The sequence below is a fragment of the Cimex lectularius genome, unplaced genomic scaffold (assembly GCF_000648675.2).
Source record: "Cimex lectularius strain Harlan isolate CLEC.00 unplaced genomic scaffold, Clec_2.1 scaffold191, whole genome shotgun sequence".
NCBI lineage: Eukaryota > Metazoa > Arthropoda > Insecta > Hemiptera > Cimicidae > Cimex > Cimex lectularius.
Window position 1 is genome coordinate 260335 of NW_019392842.1, and position 26850 is coordinate 287184.

The 26850-nt window shown below is 33.8% G+C and overlaps 1 protein-coding gene and 1 long non-coding RNA gene across 4 annotated transcripts in view; one reads left to right on the forward strand and one right to left on the reverse strand.

The window, feature by feature from the left end:
* Positions 1 to 26850, reverse strand: part of LOC106664932 — a 205050-nt gene that overhangs the window by 19954 nt on the left and 158246 nt on the right. The gene's annotated exons all lie outside the window — the stretch shown is intronic.
* Positions 9741 to 26850, forward strand: part of LOC112127538 — a 55026-nt gene continuing 37916 nt past the window's right edge. For all 3 annotated transcript variants that reach the window (XR_002910613.1, XR_002910614.1, XR_002910612.1), the window contains exon 1: positions 9741 to 9780. This is a non-coding gene — a long non-coding RNA (uncharacterized LOC112127538). The remainder of the gene's footprint in view (positions 9781 to 26850) is intronic.

The following is a 26850-nucleotide window of genomic DNA, read 5'->3' on the forward strand; positions in this document are numbered from 1 at the left end:
GATGAAGTTATGGCAAAAAGAAACCGGAATCGTAATTTCGACGAGGAGGTGAATATTTTGCTGCATTCTTTTCAATTAATTAAACCTTTAATTAAGGTATTGGCTGAGATAAAAAAGTCAGTGTCACAAGCGGGATTCGAACCCACGACCTTCGGGTAAATACGCCGCTGCTCTACCACTTGAGCTATCGTGACGTCGATCCACTCGGGCACCAACTTCCCATCTCAACCCCACTTTTTCAATTTTCCCTCCTTTTTGCCGATTTTCAAAAGTATATTGTATTCGATTCTCGGCGACAAATGAAATCGCCACGGAGAGCTTTTGTGAAGTCTAGTTCATTTTACTTATTACATTTATTAGGTTTCGTGGTCCGCTTGACCAATCGCATAGTAAGCCTTTGAAATTTTAGAACGTGGGCAGAAGAAAATCCGAGAATTTCGTACTCTTGTCATCATCAGGTGGTTCACAGAATCAATGTTTATGGTGGATTTCTCGGAAATACATTAATTGAGCCATATTTCTTCGAAAATAAATTAAATTTTGCTCAGTTCCTCAATACGTTGAGGGAGATTTGGCCAATATTAGATGATGTTTCTCGGAACATTGAAAAAAAATAACTCTTCAGCTTGATCGATGCCCCACACGCAATTTTTTACATTCGTTATTTGAATCGTCACTTCTAGATAGGTGGTCAGGACATCATGGCCCGATCTGTTGGCCTCCTCGGTCACCCGATTTAACTCCTCTTAACTATTTTCTGTGGGGCCATTTAAAAAACCATGTCTACATCAATCACAACTCAGCAACATCAGTCGAAGAACTGCGGCAAAGGATAGAAAATTCTTGTCAATCCATCTCCCTTGACTCTATCGCTCTACGCGACAGTGAAGAGTGGTTAAAAAGAGCAAATATTTGCATCTTTACGGAAGACAGGCCATGACATGTGATTAATAAATAGCAAACCAAATGACTTTTTTTTTCAAACTGTTTGCCATAACTTTGTCATTTTTTGGCCATTTTAAAATCCGATTGCACCATTCTTTCCAGTGCAAAAATCCTTAAAAATGATGTGTCAGGATGTATAAGGTTGTATTTGAAATTTTGAAGTTGAACTGGGCCTGAGCCACCCCGTTTATTTTTGTCTAAAAAAATATAAAAATATGAAACTAGACTAAAGAAATATTAAACACAAAGTATATTTTTTATAGGGTCATTGGCGCATGAGAAATTCAGCAAGGCCATCTAAAAACGACACTCTGTATATATACTTTTGTCTCGATATCTTTGTCTTTCTTTTTTTGTTACACCTTCACATTTGTCGAATATCATAGTTTTTCCGTGATATAACTAATTGAGTTTCGTAAGAAAGTGCGAACACCACAGAAAATCAAACGAGCATTTTCTGAGGCTGGAAATTTAGAAGATGCTACAAAATGCAAATGGAGAACAAAATGAATCCGTATGTGGGGAAAGAAAAAAACTCTCAAAACAAACAGGTAAACATGGAAAATTTCGCCATTGAAGACGATTCTTCCCGTAAGACTGTTTAATACGTCTTACATTTTATTTGCCTTCACGAAATCTCCCAAATTATATTCAATTTTAAAAAACAAATAGATAAATGAGCTGTTTGTATTAATGTATTAAAAACACTATTTTTTATTATTAAGAAGACACCGTTTCTGAAATGTTTCGACTGTGGATAATAAGTATTTCTTTGTCCACATCAACAACGTTCTATGCAGAAGACGATTGAATGGATTTCATCGCCGAAAGGGCTTTCACTCTTTTAAAGCCCTTTAGGCAAACAGCCGTTGTGCCGTCTCATCTCACTTCTCCCTTTCACGAAGAAATATCTGCCGAAATTATTCAGCCCAACATTTCTTTTTGAAAACAAATAAACCGTTCTTAACAGTTTGCTTTAAAACACGCTGATACAAAACTGTCATCGACCAGTAAATAAACAATTAAACAATATAAAATTTACCAAAAGCTTCTTGTAAATTTTCCTTATTTTTATGCGAATTTAATATCAACCATATTAAAGCTTAATGTCTAAAAGCCACGGTATTTTGTTCAAACAAACATTTTATTTTTGTCATATTTAAAATTTAGACAATACGTTTATCCACTAGAAGACAGACTGTACACTCACTATTAAACCTATCAAATATTCAAATATAAATATTTATTATTTATAAAAATTCGTTCTTAAAATATTTAAAGCACTTTCCTATTATTTTATATTTTCATAGAACTCAGTAGTGTTCTCATAACATATAAATAAATAATGAAGTAAGAAACATGAATAAAAGTAAGAAAAATTAGAGATAATATAAAGTTTTGTCGAAAATAATACATCAAATAGAAAGCTGAAATAAAAATTGAAATATCTACTGAGAATGAAAATAAAGAGGAAAAGTATATAAAGAGGACTACTGTGGTCAAGTAATAAGGGCATACGACTCAAATATGCTACTCTAGCTAATTTCGAATACGGGCATACCCCACGTTATTTTAATAAGGAATAATCTCAACCAGGACTGTACATAAAAAGAATAATTAACTGAAAGAACTAATTTGGTCAATTAGACTTCTAAACATAAATGGTTAATGTAAAAAGTTGTCTCTTTCTGTCTGCGAGACCCACCGAATATTTAAAAGTTAAATCTTTCGCTTTTTGTAAATTATGTTTCTACTCACAGATTTGTTGTTTACAACAATCAGGATTTCAAGTATTAAACGGTCATCATCAGGATGAAGGGAGTTGCCCGCGCGTTTCTCGGCATGAAATGTACGAATAAAAACACAGATCCACCGCTAACATTCCAATTTGACAAATTTTCGAACAACCGGTTGCTAAATAACATACATTACAATTTTTTGGTAAACCCCGCTTTTTGATAAGTTGTCAAACTTGTCTAGGTTTTAAGTGGATTATTCCAAGTGAACACCCACCTCTAAAACCTACCTTAAAATCTTCTCATTTAAGAAATATACCAAATTTTTCTCATATTTCCCCGATGTATGCAAGAAACGAAAACCTAATGATTCATTTCTCGTGGGGTGGTTGAGTCCGATTGTTGCTTCTTTTAAAGTTAAAATTTGTTTTGAAAAATGGCAAAAAGGAGGGAAAATTGAAAAGGTGGGGTTGAGATGGGAAGTTAGTGTCCGAGTGGATCGAGGTCACGATAGCTCAAGTGGTAGAGTCGCGGTGTATCTAGCCGAAGGTCGTGCGTTCGAATCCCGCTCGTGTCCATGACTTTTTTATCTCAACTAAAAACCTTATTTAATTGAAAGTTAAAATTTGTATTCATTTTACTAGCAACCTAACGATAAATACACTGCCAACTAACAAAAAAAAATATAAAAAAATAAATAAATAAACCGACCACCTGTGTTTAGACACCTCCCACTTTGTTCGATTCCTGAACCGTTTTCGAGTTATTCGCGATTTTACGGCAAAAAACGTGGTTTTTAACTGCTCGTGGCAAAACCGATCTCTCTCTCTCTCTCTCTCTCTCTCTCTCTCTCTCTCTCTCTCTCTCTCTCTCTCCCGATTTTACCATAGATGAACCTACTATTTCAATACGTAATTCGATGCCAAACTGCCACAACAGTGTGAAATGGAAAGGAAAATGAGAATTTCCGTGATGAAATAAACAAATGGTATCGACAGCAGAACATTCCCCATCCCAAAAGGTCAAAGTAAGAAAAATTAAGAATTGTCATTTCCCGGTCCACTTTTTGGAAAAAGACATCAAAAATTGTAGAGCATAATTTTTTTTTTTTTTTTTAGTGGGCAGTGTATTTTTTGTTATCATTGGTGTTTAGCTAAGGTTTTAATTGATTATCGTAATTAGCTGGTGTTAATGGTAGAAGAAACGGATGGAACTAGATTTTTTTGAGAAATTTTAAATAAAAATATTAAAAATGAACATGAAAATAATATAAGTAATCTGATAGAATTAGATTTACCTGCTGTTTTAACATGTACCTAAGAATAATGGTTTGTAGTCGTTTTAGCTGGTTCATAGTTAATGAAGTTAAGGTTATGAAATTTTTGTATTTTTTTATTAACGACGTGTAGTTGTTTGGTAAATATGTTGCCTTTATGGATGAGAAAAGATTTTTGACTGAATGAACCAACTCAATAGCACTGGTTATTGTAGTTTCTTGTCAAATTTATCAAATAGTTCTTTTTTTAATATTTATTTAATTCTTTATTTTTTCATTTTAACTTCCTTTATATTTTGTTTAAATATGTAATCCCATTCAATAATGGCACTAGAAAATTTTTTTATGTGGGTGTTGTTTGTTGATGTTTTTATATTTTTGCGTGAAATTTTGAGGCATTAAATTAAGTAATGTGTGTGTTGCTTGTTAAAAAATTATTTTGTATGTGAGTGTGTTGCTGGTGTTTAAACAATTTCCATTTTAACACTTGTAATTTTCAAAATTTTCTTTAAAGATCGATGTCACCAGGGCGAATTTTGAGAAAAATAGCCTACCCCGAGTCTCCACCCCCATTTGTGGAAAACACGGAAAACGCATTAAACCCTATGACATTTCATAATAGGACAAGACTCCAGGCTACTTTCCTTAGCGGTTTTCCCTCCGTCCTTAACCGGATCCTCCGAGCGGTCTCGCAACTTTTCACAACCGCCGATTCCAATGCGGATCGCCGAAGTGAACTCTTCTGCAGGAAGGAACAAGACATTTCTCATCCCATATTTATAGGCCAAAAAAATTCATACATACCGATAATAGTACATAACAACGATTACGATAAAAAATAAAACTAAAGCTATAGGATTAACAAACCAGAATATATTCACGACAACAAGTAGGAAATGGAAATTCAGACAAATACGTCGTACAATAAGTCATTGTGACCAATTTGAGTACAATTGGCTTGAAATAAACAACCTAAACAGTTTTGATATTATGCCCCGTAAATATTTTACGTCGCTGTAACGTAATTTTTAATCCTAAAATGTGTAATTTAAAACAACTACAACAATGACACGTCCGTACTTTCTCAACGAAAGAAGTTTAAAACTTTTCCGGCATTTTATTACATTCATAGCCTGGTGTTAATCATCTTCATATAGCAAATCATCCTGAATACGTAGATATTTTACACACACGGGCGTGGTATATTTACAGTAGAATTTGAATATTCAACAGGCATGTCCTTCCTTAGTTTCTCGATAAGATCTTGACCACAACAAAGAAGAAGGATTTTATTAATTTCTTCAACCCCTGGATTCTCCTAGCTACTTGCAACCATAACGGCTCAAAGGGCCAACTTTCTGAACTTCAATCATGATGATACTGTTAGTGAATTTTTCGCATTAACGAGCAAACTACCTACTGAAAATAAATAGACATAAAATTGTGTAAAAACTTTACAATAAGCCTTTACAAAAATATAAACCAAAAAGTTATTAATTAATTGCATTTGCAAATATGTTTGTTTGATTCATGCATAAAATCTCACGCACTGATAAATATAATGAAACCTCATTATTGATAAGCTGTCAATAAGGTTATTACTGCGGTCTGAATGGGTTATAAACGATTTAAAAGTACCTAAATCTGATTTAGGATAGTACAGGAAAGTGCGTTTAAAAATAAATAAATCCTCTTTTAATATTTTATACCCAATGTATACCCAATTATAACAGTACATTTAGAAAATATATTCGACAAATATAACCGTTGATAGGTTTTTAAAATTCTTGTTTAAAAGAAAGCCCTTGTCCATAATTTATTATTTTATTTATCATGATCGGATGAAATCCTGAGTTTGTTTTTTCAAACTACAGTAAAACAAATGTTAACCTAAATATAATTTACAAGCATATCAAGTTTTTTGTTTCATTGTGTTCAAAAATCCAATAAAACAGATAGCTAAAAATCACACATAAAAAATTTATTTCTGAAACAACGTTTAAATTCCCTATTGAAATTAAAAAAAAAAAGATTGCCTTTAACGTATTAAATTTTAAATGTGTGTCAAGTTATGTGACGATTACGTAAATGGTCATTGGATGAAAAAAATAACAAAAATGTGCCGAGCTTTCGTCTTATATAACTTTGAGAACAAGTTTCGTCATCTATAAAAAACGCTTTGTAATGTCCACCGACTTTTATATTTAAAATTAATTATGCCACATTCTGAGGCATGTAAGAATGCTTGTCAATTTCAAATTTAGAGGGCCGTGGTAGCCGAGTGGATGGCGTGTTAGACTCTCAGCGTTCGTGGGTTCGATTCCCAACATCGTACATGGACCTTCTTTTCTCGCAACCTCTCTCTTACAAAAAAAAATGAATACGCATTGCATATGATATCACGTTCCTTGGCTAATATGCAAGTACCAAGACCATTAAAAATTTTTTAAACTCTTCCACTTTTGTAAATCTTGAACAGGACCATTACTACCCTGATATGGCGAAATCTCGGCACGTTTTTTTTCATCCGATGACCATTTACCTGATCCTCACTCAAATTATTAAATTTTCTTTGGTAATACTTTCCACTCCGTGCAGTTCACCTTTTCATCTTTCTGCGAATATGATTTGAATACGTATTAGTTCTTTCAGCTTGATTCTAAATCAGTAATATCCAGTAGTATCAAATTTCACGACTGTAAAGGTAGGACATTACAACAGAGAGATTGGAACGAGAAGAGAGGTTAGCTACGGCAACGTGGAATGTTGGAAGTGTATATTGAAAACAGAATCGACCAAAAGATACCTTGAGAGACTTCAACTTACTTTTACTGCATTTAATAAAAGGACTATCATATAGGATTTTTTTTTTTTTTTTTTTTATACCAAGGACTGGAGGAGTTCCCTTCTGAGCACTGCAGCTGAGCTGTACAGCTTATTGTACTTTATCCCTGGCTCCATATTTTGGGGGAGGGCTCGCAACACAAATGTGAACTTCAGCTCCCGTTGTACTGGTGTTCTTCCATCGAAGAAACTCATTTTTGAGAAGGGGGTTGGGACCAAATTGAGGGTCGTTGAGATCCGATCCCGCCCCTTCCATTGATGTGTGCCGTGTCAATTTCTTTCAATTGCGGCCACCGGGCCCCTTAGGCGTCAGAAAAAGTCCAGAGGCGACGGTGGGGATCGAACCCACGACCGCGGGATCTACTAGCCGAGAGTCTGACGCCTTAACCACTCGGCTTTCGCGACTCTCTTCATATAGGATTGGATGATAAGGTAATAAATCCTGGCATAATCTGAAGATTCCTTAGTAAATCATTCTATACCCGTTACAACGACTATGCTAAATCTAGGACGGCACCCGAGCTTAAGAAACGCGGCAATAGTGTCCGCCATTAGTGCATTTGTAACACTGGATAAAAATGAGCGGAGCTTAAGCTGATGGGCGATAACAACTATTCATTCTTAATACAATCACTCTTAAAACTAAGAATTAATTTGAAATTATTTTCTTTCGTTCAGTTTGATTCTCCACTTGCAGTATTTTTGTAATAGGTTGCGGTGGCTTTGTATATAAAAGCTTCGAACAGTTGAGTATTTGAGAAGAGAAGATAGAGTGATAAGAGGTAGTATATGTTGTAAAAAAGATACGTCCATTATTGTATTATAAGAAGATAGAAATTTTACCTGATAGAAAAATGACAGTAACAGCCTGTCAGGGAGGACTGAACGATAACTTTAAAAGTACTGGGAAACATCTCCTTGATGTTTCACAGTTTCCTAGAGAAATACCCTTGGCTACGCCTAGGACGACACCCAAACACAACCACTTTAGCTAGAAAGAAGCAGTAATAATGTCCCCCACACTGTGCAGACAGGCAAAGAAGCAGCATGTGCACAGTGGTGTAAAGTGAACGGAACTCTGACAGATGGAACGTTAAGATTTTACATCTACATACAGTTCTAAACCATGATGAGTTGTGTCAAATATCAAGGGCAAAAGAAGTCACAATTCATCTAATATTTAACATTTATATTGCCTTGAACTATTTTCCGCTCATTGTAATTTCTCCCACGGTTTCGTGTCTTTTTCTAAAAGTTAAAAGTCTAATTAAACCTAATAAACGTAAATTAATCCAAAAGGAGAAATTAAAAGGAATCGACCATCAATGAGCGCTAATAAATCAGGGTCATAAACTTCGCCGTGGCGTTTCGGCCGTAAGCCATCAACTCTGGATGAATTTATTATTCGCGTGTCAAAGCAAAAAGGGTTATTACAGACGATAGCCCTGTTCCAGCCTAATCTGAGATCCGATAACGGGCCGTAGCCTGGAAACTGTAATTGCACACCGAGACAATCTAGAAGTTATTAACTTATTCCGCCTTCTTTGAACCGTATCTTTGTACAGAAATTGGTTGCAACGTACTCATACCTCATAAAAACGTGTACGTAAAACACAACAATCTTGTAAATTGAGTGATCTTGCACTTACTAAAGAAAATTGAGTAAAAAAAGAAAGATATATGAAATGAATTGATAAATTAACGCGGATTAAGGTAGAGGCGATAAATTTCGTGTAATAATAAACAAATAATAAGGACGGAGGGAGAGAGAGAATGAAGCGATTGAAAAATAATTGAATTGAACGTTTCATTTTACCTAGCAAAATTGGAGCGTGTTATGAGAGGGAGAAATTCAAAGATAGATAGATAGATAGATAAATAGATAGATCGATAGATAGATAGAGAGAGAGAGAGAGAGAGAGAGAGAGAGAGAGAGAGAGAGAGAGGAGAGCGAGTGAGACAGCCAGAGAGCTTGAAAGTGAATCAGAGCAAGCAAGAAAAACTTAAATTACGAGAATGTGCTAAAAACAAAATACTTAAGAAATAGAGAGAAAAGATTGCGACGGAGAGAGGAGAATATAAAGACAATAAAGCCAGCATCGCTAAATTAGAGAAGACACAAATTATTCGTAAAGTAAGATAAGTTTTCACTATTACACAAAAAAATAATTAAAGTCAGACGTAATATTAGAAATTACAACATGATAAGAATACAACAGAGCTCGATTGGATGACTCATGGATCAATAAGCTAAGGTGCGAAATTCATATTTTAAATCATGCTTGTAAAACAGTTGTACAACAAACTAAAATACGTGTTATATCATAAGAATTATACGCTCAATTGGTTCATTAGTTCAATAAAAAAATAGGCCAAATTCAATAAACTGATGAAAATATAGCGAGTCGTACAAATTTAAACACGTTTTAAAGTGAAATTGTTTATTAAACAAAAAAAGAAAGATAAATGATTGTGACATTTCTTTTTTGAAAAAGGTAAAAAATTTGTGGTTATTAGTGACCGTTAGTCGATAATTATTCAGATATCGTAAGATGCGGTCTGCTGTGATGTGGGTTTCAGAAAAACATTTTCTTTATCGTACCCACGTTTCGATCTTTATTGAGATCATCTTCAAGGCCTATACCGACTTTCTTCCCCACCTCTTCAAAATCCAACGTATATAAACATAAAACACCAATATCTCACTGGCACTGTCAACACGAAACTCAAGAATGGCACAATTACGCAGAAAACAAAGGCATTGAGTGAGTAGAAATACTTTGATTGTATATAAAAAATATATTTTTTTGCATTGTATAAATTCACTTTTTTCCACATCCTACATGTATTTGTTAAATATAAACAATGTTTATAAATCCCAGGCCCTGAAGATGATCTCAATAAAGATCGAAACGTTGGCACGATAAAGAAAATGTTCACCTACATCACACCAGACCGCACCTCACGATATCTGAATAAGTAAAAAAGTTTATTGATTTAATTTGCTTACACGATTATTATGCTACCTTAGGTATATTTAGCCAAATAAATGCAACTTATTTTTCTTCGAATCTCTACCTACCTAAAAAGTAAACTGGTAAGTGAAAATAAAAAGATGTAATTGGAAGAAGAAAATAAAGGTGGAGATCGATAGATTGATAAAGGAAAAAATGTGTGTGTGGCTACACTTTTCTTCTCTTGAATGATTGGAATGAAATTAGTGAAGATCTGAGAAAGAATGGACTACATTTAGTGCATTAGACACTTTATTATCGTTAAAATTTATACATTCCCCATCAAAAAAAAAAAAAAAACTATGTTGCACGAATATTGGCAAATTTTAGAAATGCATATTTTCTCAGCCTTATAAGTCACAGTTCTGAGCTAAGCGTAATTTTTTAGAAAATTGTATGCTGAACAAGACGGATTTTTTAAATGTTTTACTAGACTCAGTCATTCTCGGTAAATTGAAAACTTCTAGCACATGTCAATATTTGCACTTTTTATACAAACTTCATATTGAGCTGTGGAGTCAGAAAATCGTCCTGGAGCGACGGCCTTTATCAATCGATAGGAAATTTTAATAAGCTTTCAATTAGGTACAATCAACTTGGCAAGATTTCTCAACCGTTTTCAAGTTCTTCGCGATTTTTAGGCAAAACATGGTTTTTACGTGCTTATGAAAAAAATCGATCACTCTCTTTATCCATCGCTAAAGGGCGTCGCTTTTCTGGCTCCACAGCTCAATTTGAAGTTTGAAAAAGGGCAAAAAATTGATTATTTTTAAAATTTTGAATGTACTGATGTATAATTGAAGCTAAGAAATATTTAAAAAGGCATCTTGTTCAGCGTAAAATTTTCTAAAAATTAGACCTAGCACAGGTTGTTACCTAAAAAGGCTGAGAAAATATTTGACCATTTTTTTGTGCAAAAACCAAGTTTATAGATTTTTTTAATGGACAGTGCATTTTACATCTACCATTAGAATACACGCTATATAATACAAAGGCCTTGAAGTTTATCGTAATTCTTAAACAAGGTCGGTTATTTTGATGGACAGTGTATTATAAGGGCGTAATTAGGAACTGGAAAGTAAAAATCATTTAACATGTAAATTGTATTATTGTGTTTGGAATTTGTTAGCATTGTGTTCAATGTCATTAGTAAAACTTTCGGCGTAATTGGTCTTGGTGGTAACGTCATTTATTACCCGCGTATGTAATTCGTAATTCTCCGGTTATCTCACTCAGCTCTAAGATTGCAAACATTAATTATCACAGGAAGGAGGGAGACGTCTAATCTTGAATTCACAGCAGCACCAACGCGGAAATCATCTTATTACTCAAACCCTTTGGCCGTTTTGTTTCTTGCGGCTTTCATTATACGTCCGTTTTGTTGAAAATTTGACCGATCGGAAAAAGATCGATCCTTGATGATGAATGATCTGCATAAACACGAACCATCCGTAAGTATTAATTAATACAACGACCAGTTTCTAATGGGAGCACAACAAATTATCATGATAGATAGATTATTAAATTATCCACCTTTTTATTCCTTACATTTTACCAGTTTATCAAATGAACGAATCAATAACAATGCTATTAATCATCTTGACCTATGCTAACCTGATACTATGCTAACTCTAGTATTAACAATTTATTCCAAAGAACAGTGGAAAAAATCCATCGCAAGAAATACAGGGTGAGTCATTTTTTGACGCACCATTGGAAAATCAACGCGGGTGCGTTTAAATCTGATTCGAGGCTTATTTCCTTTGAATAATACGTTAATAAAAGAAAGTGAGTCAATTTTCGGTGCACCATAGGAAAATCAACGTTGGTGCGTTTAAATCTGACTCAAGGCCTATTTCATTTGCTTTTAACATTCAAAAAAGGAACTGAGTCAATTTTCGGTGCACCATAGGAAAATCAATGTTGGTGCGACTAATTATGACTCGGCACGTTTTATTTTGTTAATCTCGTACCAAATAATAGGCGAGTCACTTTTCGACGCACCATTCGTTACAAATTAATTTTAGTAGGTTGGGAGGAAAATAAACAAAACCAACATCATTAAAACATTATTCCAACACAATGTAAAAATTTAAAAAAAAATTATTCGCAAATTAATTTGATTAAGGTTTAAGAGTATTTTTTCTGGTAAAGTAAAAAAATTCAATAACTGTAACAATCTCCTTTGTCAACAAATCAAAAATATTCAAAATCATTATAATAATTGTTCGAACAGACCTCCATTTGCTGCAACACAGTAGCCTAATCGTAAAACGATGATCGGACGAAAAAAATACTCTTAACCTTAATCAGATTAATTTGTGAAGAATTGTTTTTTAAATTTTTACATTGTGTTTGAATAATGTTTTAATAATATTGGTTTCGTTAATTTATCTTTCAACCTACTAAAACTAATTTGTAACGAATGGTGCTTCGAAAAGTGACTCGCCTATTTTTTGGTACGAGACTAATAAAATAAAATCTGCCGAGTCATAATTAGACGCACCAACGTTGATTTTCCTAGGAGCACCGAAAATTGACTCACTTCCTTTTTTTAACGTATTAATCAAAGGAAATAAGCTTCGAGTCAGATTTAAACGCACCCGCGTTGATTTTCCAATGGTTCGTCAAAAAATGAATCACCCTGTATATAGGACAGTTGTTTTTATTTTCTGACTAACTATTGTTTTCGCTGACACTTGCACAATTCGTTTAGCGAGTGATCGGGTGACCAAGGTAAAACCAAAATATTTTCTAATTCCAAGAAATTTATTTACTGTACTCTATTTGTAGATCAGCGCAATGATCATATTTATATAAAGGTGTGACACTAGTGCCCCATGGTTTTTTCAACAATTACTGATCGTAGAAAAAAAAGTGTAAACAATTCATTAGAGTTCGTGGTCCGATTGACCGAATAACGTTTTTTAATTAATTCATATTTATTTAAAAATAATAATTAATATAAATTAATTAATCTTTATGTAAGGTATTTGTTGAGATAAAAAGTTAGTGGACGCACGTGAAGTCACGATAGCTCAAGTGGTAGAGTAGCGGCGTATTGAGCGGAGGGTCGTGTGTTCGAATCCCGCTGGTGACACTAACTTTTTATCTCGACCAATACCTTACATAAAGATTAATTAAGTGTAAACAATGTTTTCTGTGCAAAAGCTCTTCGTTTAAACATTGCAGTAAGTACACGGCTAAGAGGACTTCATTTAATTGAATTAAAAACACAAATTGTGCTAAATTTAATTAATTAAATATACCAATAACGTCGAGTAAAAATGATTACGATGAAAAATGAAAATGACCTATACCTTTTACATTTCCAGTAAACATACGTTAAAATGCATATCAGACAAAAAAGAAATAAAACACTCTTTGTGGGTTTTATTTGATTTTTGAATAACTTATTGAACTTTTATAAAAATTATAACTGTGAAAATAGAGCGTGTAAAATGTGGTCGATGCGAATGTTTTAATACATTAATTTATCGCTTCCAAAAATGTTGCGTAGGTTTTGTTTTATTTTTACTTCATACAAGTAAATAGTTTCGATTAAATTTTTTGTTCCAAGTTTTAAACAGGTGTAAGTTAAAGCAACAATATGTTTTGAAGTCCAGTCTAGCCAGCCAGCCGAGGATTCTCTATGGGAGATTCCGCCCTAAGATTCGCAACTTGTTATACCAAAGTTTCCCAACTTTAATACGATAATGACTTCCACTTTGCTTTACAAAGATGGATGGGACAAATTTCAGCCAGAATATGTGAACTTGGCATCATCCACTGGACGTTTAAGTAGCCAGTAATAACCATAGATAAGATCGTGTTTCTCATTTAACAATTATTAATTACTACCGGTGTGTGTTGCTCTATTTTTTATAAATCATTTTAATTAAGAGTTAGATAACATTTGTTCAAAAGTTAGGGCTCATAAGGTCATAATTAAAAAGTTAAATTTACTAAGTTATTTATTCTTTATTACTTTAATTACAAAAAATACAAAAATAAATTTTGTTCCGTCTTAACGTTAATCACATGAAATAGAAAATTTTCAGCTGAATTGTTGATTTTTCCCTGTTTGGCGTTAAAAGTCCCTGTTCCTTTTTAGCCAGGCTTGGGAGAGCAATTCGGCCCATTCTCGTCCCCGTGAAGGCTTAGGGTGTGATCACTTCTTTAAAGACGTCTTTTCTTCTGTCGTAATAAAAACAAACTTGTTTTTCTCGGTTGGGCAAGAAAAGGAAAAAAGGGAAAACCGCAAACCTTCTTACTGGCCAAAGGTCCACGATCCGCTAAATCACAATTCAACAAACTGCCAAAAAATCTCTCGATTTACTATTTCGACTAAAATTGGAATATATTAAATCGTGGCATTGTTAACAATGTAGCTTAATCGTATCTTATTTTTGCACAAGATCAAGGTAAAACCTAACAACCAAAACCTTACATAAAAAGATTAATTAATTGAAGGAACTAATTATAGTGGATTTAATAAGTAAAACTGACTGCTCCCCTGGGCCACTTCATAAGTTGCCGAGAATTGAACCCTCATTATACGACATTTGAAAAATGGCAAAAGGAGGGAAACTTCGAATGGTTGTAGGTTGAGACGGGGAGTTGGTGTCCAAGTGGATCGAAGTCAAGTGGTAGAGCAGCCGGTATTTAGCCGAAGGCCGTGGGTTCGAATCCCGCTCTTGGCACTAACTTTTTCATTTCAAGCCAAACCTTACATAAAAAGATTAAGAAAAAATATAGTGGATAATTGCATGTATAACATTTCGAAAGATCCGTTTAATTCGCAAACAAACAAAGTACTTCGGTTACCCCGAACTATATAATATAACTTATTAACATATCATCATTACTTATTTGCCACTAAGAAATAGTAAGGGAAAAAATTAGAATTAATTAAGGTTTTAAGTTGAGATAAAAAAGTCAATGTCACGAGCGGGATTCGAACCCACGATGTTCGGCTAGATCTATCTCAACCCCACCTTTTTGAGTTTTCCCTCATTTTTGCCATTTTTCATCTCAACTTAAAACCTTAATTGATTGTAACATATTAATTGGTCAAGCGGACCACGAAATTAGTGATATTAATGAATTAAAATGACGTATACTTCACTAAATCTCTCCGTGGCCATTTCATTTGTCGCCGAGAATCAAATCCGATTACACGACATTTGAAAAATGGCAAAAAGGAAGGAAAACTCAAAAAGATGGGGTTGAGATAGGAAGTTGGTGTCCGAGTGGATCGAGGTCACGATAGCTCAAGTGGTAGAGCAGCGGCATATCTAGCCGAACATCGTGGGTTCGAATCCCGCTCGTGCCATTGACTTTTTTATCTCAACTTAAAACCTTAATTAATTGTAATATATTAATTGGTCAAGCGGACCACGAAATTAGTGAATTTAATGGAAAAAATTAGGTTGATCAGTAGAAATATTGTTAAGTGATTTAGTAAGTTTGTTGCAAAGTTAGTAAGGAGTTACTTAGTTACATTAACCAACTTGGCTTGTACAAAGTGAGTGAATTTGGTGAGTTGGTTGCAGTGGTAGAAGTTAAGAGAGAGTTACTTAGAAAGATGAGAAAAAATATTTTTTGTAAAGTTTCATAAATAATTGTAAGTGTAATAATGGTTAAAATGTAAAACTGGCTGGTACGTTTATTGAGATTCATGATAAATCTATGTGAGGCATGTCGTTGGTAAGTAGAGAGAGATTAAAAAATTTAGAAATTTGTGAAGTCTTGTTTCTGGGTATGTTAAAATTTAAATAGAAAATATGTAATGTTACTCAGTCTTTATTTTGGTACTGATATTGATAGACGCGAACATGTGAATTCGTGGATTGTTAGCTAGTTTGATAAATTAGTTTGAGGTAGGTGGTTTCTCAATGTGATGTGTATATTTGCGCTCAGGGAGGAAATTGATAGCTGGGTTGTTAGTTAGGCTCGGAGACAAAGGGTAATGGAATGATAATTAGTTTTTCGAGAGAACCGAAAACAAGGTCCCTGATGTTTTCTTACGATCGGACCTGACTACATTAATTTAATTTAATGATCAGGCAACTTTTTTGATATACAAAATTCCAATATTCAATTCAAACCAAAATAAATACGAGACCAAAATATTAATTAAATTTAAATCTTTTATTACAATTTATTTTCAAAAAGATTACAATCTCTTTTATTAATTATTAATTTTAATTTAAAGAATTTTTTATTCTATAATAAAACCTATTTTAGAATCTACAAACTTTAATTTTAAAATCGACGTTAATTTTCGTTTTATAAAGAAAAGTAAAAGTGAAAGAAATTATTATTGTTATTATTATTAATTTTTTTGACCACCAATTAGAAAATACAATTAATATTTTAACATAACTTTTAAATTCAAATGCTATCTCTTTTAGTTTTCTTTATAAAAATATATTTTTTGTTACAACCCTTTTTTAAATTAAAATACAATTATTATTTTGAATTTTTTTGACGTCAAAATATAAAATTTACTCACTTGAATTTTGTGCACACTAAATTTTCTTAATTATAAATAAACAGCTCTCAACCCATGGAAGACCGAAAGGGAATTGTTTTTTTGACTTAAAAAAATAGCCTTTTCCTAGCCCATACTCCTTTCACTGTCAGATGTGTGTGGAGGGGAATGGCGGTATATTCAAATCGAAACGTGACATAGGTAAATATTTTAATTTAAAACAGTAGTAAGTTGGTACGTTTGCCAGGAGGTAAGTAAAAAGATACTTCATTAGACAGTTTCATAAGCAGTTAAGTTTGTAAAAAGGTGGAAAATTAAAATTAAATAAGATTTCTGTTATTATGGTTACGTATGTATAAGTTTTGAATGAAAGTTTATGAAATCGTTGGAAGATACATTGAAAGGTAGAGTATTAAATTAATGTTAGTAGAGGAAAAACGCTTGTTCTGGGACAGCCTCACACTAGGGATGAGCATCGATGGTCGATGTTTTCTAAACATCGATGGTAGACGACCTAAGTTCTATGTTTTCAAAATTTTATAAACTTTTTGAATTATTCCCAATTTTATACTTTTGGGAACAGGGAATGACCCATATTCTTCTGATATGAAAGTGACCTATCAGAACCTGTTAGGAGTTTGTCAATTTGTTGCCTTAGTGGCACATCTGTTCCCACTGAACGTTTATTTTCCAAAGCTGGACAGAAAGCTTAGTGGATAAATTGGCTTGAAAAATGTTTTTTTAATCGATTTCTGGAGAAGATATGGTATAGTTTCATTGTAAACTTTGGATACATTAATTCTAATAAATTAAGGATATGGTTGATTTTAGGTACGTACATGTTAAACTTTTTTTTCGAGCAAGGGACAGGAATTGAGCTTGGGTGGATTATGGATGTTTTCCAAAGTATCGAAGAAAAACTGGGATAATAAATCTATTAAATAAATTTCACAGGCACAAAATACTTCAACAATTGACTTCTTTTATTAAAAATGAACCGAGAGATCTATATACAACTATAAATGAAACCAAAGTCAAAAATAATCGCTAATAAATGTTATTAAAAAAATAAACATAATTTTTTTAAATCAAATTCCTAATAAACGTTTAGAAATGGCGAAGTTTGAAAAAGTAGCTTATGTTTCTGAAGTGGCACATAAAAATAATGTAGGCATATGAAAATAATTTATCCTTTGAATAATGAATACTCAAAAAACCATCGATGTGTAGACTATAAATTCTATGATCGTACCACCATCGATGGTGAGGTTCCGATGTTTAATCGATGGTGACCAACGATGTTTTTATCCGATGTTCATCCCTACCTCACACCCAGCGCCTATCCGTCATTCTCCTTGCTGCTCTGAGACCTGACATCTTGGACCTAGGTCCTACAATTTGAAAAAAGGGCGTTGACCAAGTGTGTTGGAACAATTGGAATTTTGAATATTTATTATTATTAAAAAAGTGTGTGGTGATTAGTGACCGTTAGTCGCTGATTATTCGGAAATCGTGAGATGCGTTCTGATGTGACGTAGGTTTTAGAAAAACATTTTCTTTATCGTGCACAACGTTTCGATCTTTATTGAGATCATCTTCAGGGCCTGGGATTTACAAACATTGTTTAAATTTAACAAATACATGTAGGATGTGGAAAAAAGTGAATCTATACAATGCAAAAAAATATATTTTTTTTGCATTGTATAAGTTCACTTTTTTCCACATTCTACATGTATTTTTTAAATTTAAACAATGTAATATATATTTTTTTGCATTGTATAAATTCATTTTTTCCATATCCTACATGGATTTGTTAAATTTAAACAATTTTTGTAAATCCCAAGCCCTGGAGATGATCTCAATAAAGATCGAAACGTTGGCACGATAAAGAAAATATTTTTCTGAAACCTACATGACACCAGACCGCATCTCACGATTTCCGAATAATTATTAAAAAAGAATTATTGGGTAAAATTTTTCTCCAAAAACGACACACCTGCGCGGGTTTTGTCCCAAACAGTTACTAACTTTATTTATTACTTCTTAAATAGTTAGATTTTCAGAAAATGAGGAACTTTAAAAATTAGAAACATAAAAAACAAAATTTCTTTTCTTTTCACACCGCAAATTATTTGAGGAAATTTTACAGTTTAACAAATCTGGCCAGGCACAGTTATTACAAAATTTCAGCCGGTCTCATCACGGAAGACAGACAAATTGAGCGAGGATAGGCAGATTAAAATGATAACTATTAAATTATAAAATTTCTCTTATTTTTATTTTGTTGCAATATTGAAAAGGTTGAATGAACGGCATGAATACAGGTACAATATTTAATTTGATGGTATATCAATTGTAAGTTAATTAGCCAGGAAAAACGGGAAGCTTTATAAGAAATTAATAAATTACGCTTTTGGTTGGTTTTCAATTCTTAAATTGTCGATAATCGATAAGGAAGGTTTTTTACATTGATGAGTAGGTAGATTATCAAAACGTTACTTAAATTTATACCTGGTTCGTTAGTTGCGTAAACAGATCGTGAAATGTGTTGATGAAGGGGGATGATAAGAAAGGAATTAGTTATGTATCTGGTTCTTATGCAAATGTTGTTGCTAAGCACATGGATAAGTGTTTTAAATTGATTGGAAAAATATTGAGCAGAAGTGCAAGACGTTAAGTAAATCGATATTTCGTTGGTTTGTTTGGTAAACACATATATTTTTAAGGTCGAAAAGGGGTGATAAGAAGGTAATTAGCTATGCATGAGGTTTTAATGCAACAGGTGATGGGTAGATTGTTTATGTTATCTCTCTTTTTAGGTAGTAGGATGAGGTTCATGCAGGCGTATAAAAACGAAATAGTTGGTTAGGTTTTACGTGATTTTTAGTATGGTTCGAAAATTCATCAAATAGATAAGAGTAACTTTTCTTTTTAACTATGTTTGTAATTGTATTAATTAAGTAAATCAAAAGGCTACAATAAAAATTAAATAAACTTTCATTGTAGTTTTTATGTAAAAGGTTTATAAATGTTTATTGTTAGTTTCGTAGTAAGTTAGTCTAGCAAAGTGCGTATAGTCAAGCGTTGTTCATTACATTTACTGTTATGTATTGGTCAGTTTGGTCGACCCTTGAATTTGTACGTTATCCCATGCCCTGAGGATGGTCTCAATAAAGATCACAACGTTGGCACGATAAAGAAAATGTTTTTCTAAAACCTACGTCACATCAGAACGCATCTCACGATTTCTGAATAATTATCGATTAACGGTCACTAACCACCACACATTTGTTCGTAATGTTAATTTTCCAAAGTAAATCTCATACGCTATTATGTACATAAATGATGGTTAAAAACAATTTTATTTTCAAAAAATACATCCAATTGAATATTGTAAATATCTGTAAGAAAAACATGGGTTAATTAAAAAAGCATAAAGGTCAGAACGTCCGTTATTTTCTCCATATAAATTATTCAGTATTTGTTTATTCCATTGTTTATGATAATGTTCGTTACAGTCCAAATGTTACACAACTTCGGAAAACTGCACAACAAAATCTACCAAGTAATAATGAGTAAAAAAATTTCTGCCGGAAAGTCAGGCTTGTATGCCACGGTTATAGCATAGAGGAAAATCGAAAATGTAAAACACTCACTGCGCGAAATGTGTTTTGTGTAAATTTATAGGAAAGTGAATATGAATATTCAAATCGCATCGTTTGTTATAGAGCAATAGAGCAATGTATAGTCACAATAAATCAAACGTCTATTTATTTATGGATGGTTTTGTGTGTGTGTGTGTGTGTGTGTGTGTGTGTGTGTGTGTGTGTGTGTGTGTGTGTGTGTGTGTGTGTGTGATAGAAAAACCCGACTGTTACCGCTAATTAGGAATATTTACAGGGGCACATGTGTTGGTGTGTCTGCAAATGGGTCTGTGGTGGAGAATAACCGAGAAAGTACCCTGTGGACTAGTCGATTTAGATAGGCTAGTTGTACATATGAATGAAAGCGGTGTGATAGCCGGGGTAAGTCATCGAGTAATATTAAATCTTCGGCGACGAACCATCTGCCCGAATGTATTTATTCCGGTGAAGACCTTGAGTTTATGACCACCCTGCCCGCTTCCCAACTGTAGTTCTGTAAATAATATAGTTCGTATGCGTAGTCATGTGTATACCTTGAAGAAGGAACATAAGCCACGTATGGAAGAATAGAAGAGTATAAAGGACGGCACTTATTGCAGTAATAAGTAAAAAACGAGAGATGGAAAATTTTTGAGGAGTGTGCTATAACTTTAGAAGTTAGCCAGCAAAAACGTTGTTTAGGATCCTACAAAATATATAAAATATGGAGGTTTTTTGAACAAATTTCTTATTTAAATTATCAATTGATTACATGAAACGTGGTAACTATTGTCTGGAATGTGCCACACAAATGGCTCGCAGATTTTTTTTCTGCCTGTATCCACCTTCCACTAGGTGATGGGAAGTTGTTCGGCTGACAATTATTTTAAACTGTAACGTTTTGGAATGTGTTAAGAGATTTGTAGAAATGATAAATGATGGAGTGAGTGTGGTGTTCAATCCTTTTTAAAAATATAGTTCCTACTCACAGTAAGTTGTTTTGCAACGATTCGAATTTCGAGCCTTTTAGCTCATCATCAGGTTGTAGAAGTCCTTCAACCTGATGATGAGCTAAAAGGCTCGAAATCCGGATCGTTGCAAAACAACTTACTGTGAGTAGGAACTATCTTTTTAAAAAAGGGTTTAAGAGATTTTTTCCATATTTATAGGGAATAGTTTTCACGCTCTTCCTGGGTGTTTGTCTACCTTTAGGGCCAAATATCAGCCTGTAGTCGAATTAGGCGGCCAGTCCTGTTTTTAAACGTCTTCTAGAAGGAAGGAAATGGGTTTTACATAGGATTTATCCTGAATAATAGAATTTGAATTATCACAAATCCTACACTCAAAACAACTAGACATTTCATTACACTCGTTATTATAACATTACATTTCGTTGTTATTATTTTAATATTATTTTAGGGTATACATTTTGTTTGCCGTCTTTATAAAATTATAAAACTATCCAATATTGAGGTCGAACTGAATCAGAAAATCCAGCACGTATACAATTTTTATCTCTTCACAATTTACTTGAACGAAACCCTGAGTTATTGCCAACGTGTCACTTTGAATTTAACCATTACTGCAGTTTACGACACTATACCATTTTGACTTCAAATATAGTCTAAAACTTTATATAATATTTTGTTCAATTATAGAAAGATTGTTTCAAAATATGAGAAAACGAAGAGCGTTGATGAGGAATATTTAAAAAAAAATCAATTTGATACTGTGGGCTCAGAAATATCTTGTATTCTAAACTGCTCAGAAATGAATAGGGGTATTTGTAATTTATTCTTATTATATTAATTTAAATTAAGATTCTTATTAGTTGGTTAAAAGAAAAGACAAAGTACAAACCACAAACAAACAAATGTTAATCCTCATTTTTTATTTCACGGGTTTACTTAATAATAGTAAACATGAAGTATTTATTTAGAAATCGTGAGATGCGGTCTGGACCCAGACCGCATCTCTCGATTTCTAAATAAATATCGATTAACGGTCACTAATCACCACACATGTAAACATGAAGATTACTCATATGTCAACAAACACCTTTTCTCGTCTTTTGTCAATTTTTATGCAGTTGTATTCTCTTTAACAATGGAAAGACATCATTTTGAATGAGAAGTTTGCAATATTATTGTGCGTCATCGAGGTCACCGGCAAGTGGATATCGCAGAGGAAGTTGGCGTTTCAAAGAGCGTGGTCGTTCGAGCTTTAGACCTATTCCTACAGACTGGAAGAGTCAACAGGAGGCCGGGTAGTGATTCTCAGCGCATTGCTACGCTAAGGGAGGACAGAAATATTGTCATTGCTGCAAAACGGAACCCTTTTCATAGAGCCCGTCGTGATCTTAAATGAAATACAAGATGATTTGGCAAGGCCTTTATCAACTCAAACGATTCATAATCTTTCGTGGGAAGTTGGCCTCATATCGTATGCCCCTTTGAGACGAACTGCAGCAGAAGCCGCCACCAGCAACTATGAAGAATGGTCCGGCGAGCGCCTAGAAGAGAACACCAACTGGAATGGTGTTATGTTTACTGATAAGTCGCGTTTCCGTTTGTATATCGATAGCAGACGCCGAAGAGCTCTCTTTGCCAAGGTGATAAAGAATTGGATGTTCTCAGGTGAAGAGTCCATGTTGGACCACAAAATAATAAGGTTTGGCATCGAATCAGATAGGAAAGACTCTTCACCATTTAGAAACCCTCGAAACACAGACTGGTAAAGGTTCACTGAGATGGAAAGACATAATCTAAAACATGCAACAGTGAGGAGAATACCAAAAACCTGCAATGAATTATAATTTGCACAGGGAATATAATTGATACATGTGAGTCATGCTGCCCTGTGAAGGTACCCACAAGTAGTCAAGAACCACCTTGGTGGATCGCAGAACTGGGCAAAGAGTTCGTGCTCTCTTCAGAGCAGTTCGGAAGAAAGGGTGTAAGAGCCTTGGCTGAGAATTACACTAACGACGAACAGGACTCTACATTGTTGAGAGCTACCGCAGTCCGTTATGCCCATGTAATTATCCAGGAATACATTCACCCTTCAAACGATGGATCTCATTGGTAGGGATTCTCAATTTCGACAATGCCAATTCTCATAGTGGCAGAGTTGTTCATCAATATTTAGAAAAGCTGGGAATTTCCAATCTGTTCCTTACCCCATTATCTCCAGTCCTCTATCCCATTGAGAGACTGTTAAACTGACTGTTGAGGGGTGCTTAGCAGAGAAGTCTTTTCGATAACCATCCACAGCCAATTGACCTCCATCGGCTGAGTGCAGCGTTGCAACATCTATTGAGTGAAATTCCTTATGAACTTAGAGACAACCTTATTAACAATGTGCCTAAGAGGTGTTTTAGCAATCCGAGGACATAATACGCGACATTAATTGTTTTAAAAATTTTTTGTGACCAATAAGTAAAATTATAAAGTTAAAACATTTTATTTTCTTAATTTACAAAATCATTTCATTAAATTTTAATTCAGTACAAAATACAATAATGTATAACTAATTGTAAAGCAATTTGTAATAAAAATAAAATATAAATGATAGGGAAAATAAGTACAACAAAATTGGCAATATCCGTATGCATTTTTAAGGAGTTTATTATTGCTTCGACTTGTACTTTTCGTGTAAAATTGTAAGTTAACGCTTTCAAAACATTTGCCCTATATTCCTGAATTTGTCTTGCCCAATAAAATTATTTCAAACCAAAAACAAATACTAATTCGATACCAACAGCAGTTTATTTTGTTTTTTCAAAATTAATATATGAAGAAATATGTAGTAGCCGTAAATCCAGTAAGCTAAACCTGTAGAGAGATCTAGGCTTCAAAATAAATTCCAATAAAGTATTAACTAGCAAACAATGAGATAAACAATAAAGAGTTAATAACAAAGACTGAACAGAAAAGGCTTGGATTTCTAATTTAAAAAAGATGTTTATTTACTTTTTATTGTTAGTTACATTCAATACGTTTTAAATTGTTTAAAACTTCAGTCGCGCTAACTCCAAGGAAATATTACAAATAACACCTTTGCAAAATATCTCTGATTGTTTGTTACAAGAAATATATAAATTCACAGTAAGATCAGGTATTAACAGATGTTCACAGCTGAAAAGCCATAAAAGTCTTGTATAAATATATCAATAAATTCTTTGCATCACTAGAAAGGTAAGAATATATATGGCATTTTGTAATTATCTATATTTATTAATTTTTTATTTGGTTGTTACTGAGCAAGATGAAATGGCGTAACGCGTCCGACAGAACAACCCACCGAGAATAAGCAGTCCAAAATAATCGTTAAGTACCAAAGAATATATTATCACCCCGCAGACAACGCAGATAGATTATTCTTCAGCAGTTAGTATTTTATATATAAAAATAAATTCACTAGTTTTCGTGGTCCGCTTGACCAAATAATATCTTTCAATTAATTAATCTGTATTTGAGGTATTGGTTGAGATAAAAAAGTCAGTGTCACAAGCGGGATTCGAACCCACGACCTTGGGCTAAATACGCTGCTGCTCTACCACTTCAGCTATCGTGCTTCGATCCGCTCAGACACCAACTTCCCATCTTAACCACACCTTTTTGAATTTTCCCTCCTATTTGCCATTTTTCAAATGTCGTGTAATCTATTTGATTCTCGGTGATAAATGAAATGGCCACGGAGAGTGAAGTATACTTCATTTAACTTATTAAATTCACTGGTTTTCGTGGTCCGCTTGACCAAATAATATCTTTCAATTAATTAATATGTATTGGTTGAGATAAAGAAAAGAGTGAAAAATGGCAAGAAAAGACGGAAAATTCAAAAGGTGGGATTGAGATGGGAAGTTAGTGTCGAAGTCACGATAACTCAAATGGTAGAGCTGGTGCGTATTTAGCCCAAGGTCGTGGGTTCGAATCCCGCTTGTGACACTGACTTTTTTATCTCAACCAATACCTTAAATACAGATTTATAAAAATAAAATTAATGCATAAAAACACACGCATAATACGTATGGATAAATAGATAAATAGGTAGAAAGTGGATAACTGACAGCATAATTTACAATAGAAGGAAAGTGAACAGTGTGGATCACCTCAGCATTTTTATTATTTTTCTAATCTGGGTGTTAATGATTGATTTCTACAAGTCCAAAGAACAAATAAGAATATTTGGCAACAAAACATTATTATTGTTATTAAAAATTAATTAAGGTTTTTAGTTTAGATAAAAAAGTCAATGGCACGAGCGGGATTCGAACCCACGATCTTCCGCAGATACGCCGCTGCTCTACCACTTGAGCGATCCACTCGGACACTAACTTTCCATCTCAACCCCACATTTTGAGTTTCCCTTTTTTATCTCAACTAAAAACCTTAATTAATTGGTCAAACGGACCACGAAATTAGTGAATTATTAAAATTTAAAAATATAAAAAATATAATAAAATATTGTAAAATTTTATCAAATTAAACACAAATGGCCAGCAATTATGACGACAGGAGCAAACCCGAAGAACCCGATGTATCAGAAGAGTTTACTTTGTCCTATTGACTTTGAATAAACAGGGCCGGGGAAGTCTTGTTTATTGTTTGCCGAACAAACAGGGGGACACGATCGCGCGGAAGGGCATTGTTCGCGTAGGGTGTCACATCGCTCCGGCCCTTAAGAAAAGCTATGATTTTTCCTCGATATGAAGTACTGTTTGCACTCAACCCCGGGTATTAGCTTAATTACTATCTTCAGCGCTTATCAAATATTTGCTGGCTAATGTCTAGATCATTTTAGCCGGTTTGGCTCTACCCCGGGCTTTTAAAGGCAAACCACTGCTCAAATTTATATATGGTTGTATGCTTTCTACTGGAATCTTGGAGAAACTACGTTAAACGTGTACAAGTAGTGACTGTTATTTTTTACAGTGCGTACAATAGCAAGCCACGGGTATAATTATACCATAATTGCCTGTTTTCCAGAGAGAAAAGTAGAAAAAATTCCACGATTTTTTGTGCATTCTTCTGTTTCAGATCAAGATCCTTAATGGGAAACTAAGAAGGGGCATAAATTCAAGCCAGTGGCCAGAACGGTTAAAGCGGCCTATCACTGTAAGCTTACCCAGTTCAAATCTCAGCGGCTCTGAAATCAAGCCAGGCGTACTTACACATTCAAATTTTATTTTTTAAATATACAGACCGGCTTGCCGGAGGTTTATTTGACTTCTGCTTTTGCCAACCTTCGCAAAAAAAAAAAAAAAAAAAAAGCGATAACTTGGAATCGACTTCACCGATTTACGGGGAACATGGATTCATAAGCTTATATACTACAAATAATTACTTAAATATGGCCGCCGTAAATAATTTAAACGGAAAATATTAAGTAAAACACTTCGTCCTTCGCAATGTTAATACTGAGTCGGTCTTCAAGGAACTGTGAAATGGCTTGTAAAAATTTAAATTTATCAACCTGTAGAGATCTCAAAAATTGCTATGCCCTGATCATGACCTTAAAAAGGTCGAAAGCTTGACAGTGATAACTGAATTTGCTTTTTTTCTTCAAGACCATACCTTGATCCGGAGTGTTCAACATTTTGATACCGATGAAAATACGTATTTAAAAATTTTAAACATGTTGTTTTCAAGAATAACGTCAGAAATCGTTGTCAAAAAAGTTGAACCGACAAATTTCGACTGACGACCATATTTATTGGAGTATATTTTTACCACCCCGCCTTTTTTCATAGGGTCCTGAATGTTATGAAATAAACGGCGGCGGAAACAATTACATGTTAAGGACGTTTCATAACAAAAGGTACGTAATGAAAAAAATAACTAATTAATGCACGGTATTTGGGATGAAAGCGTCTTTTGTTCCGACCGGGACCCATTGTCGTCGCCCCCTATCC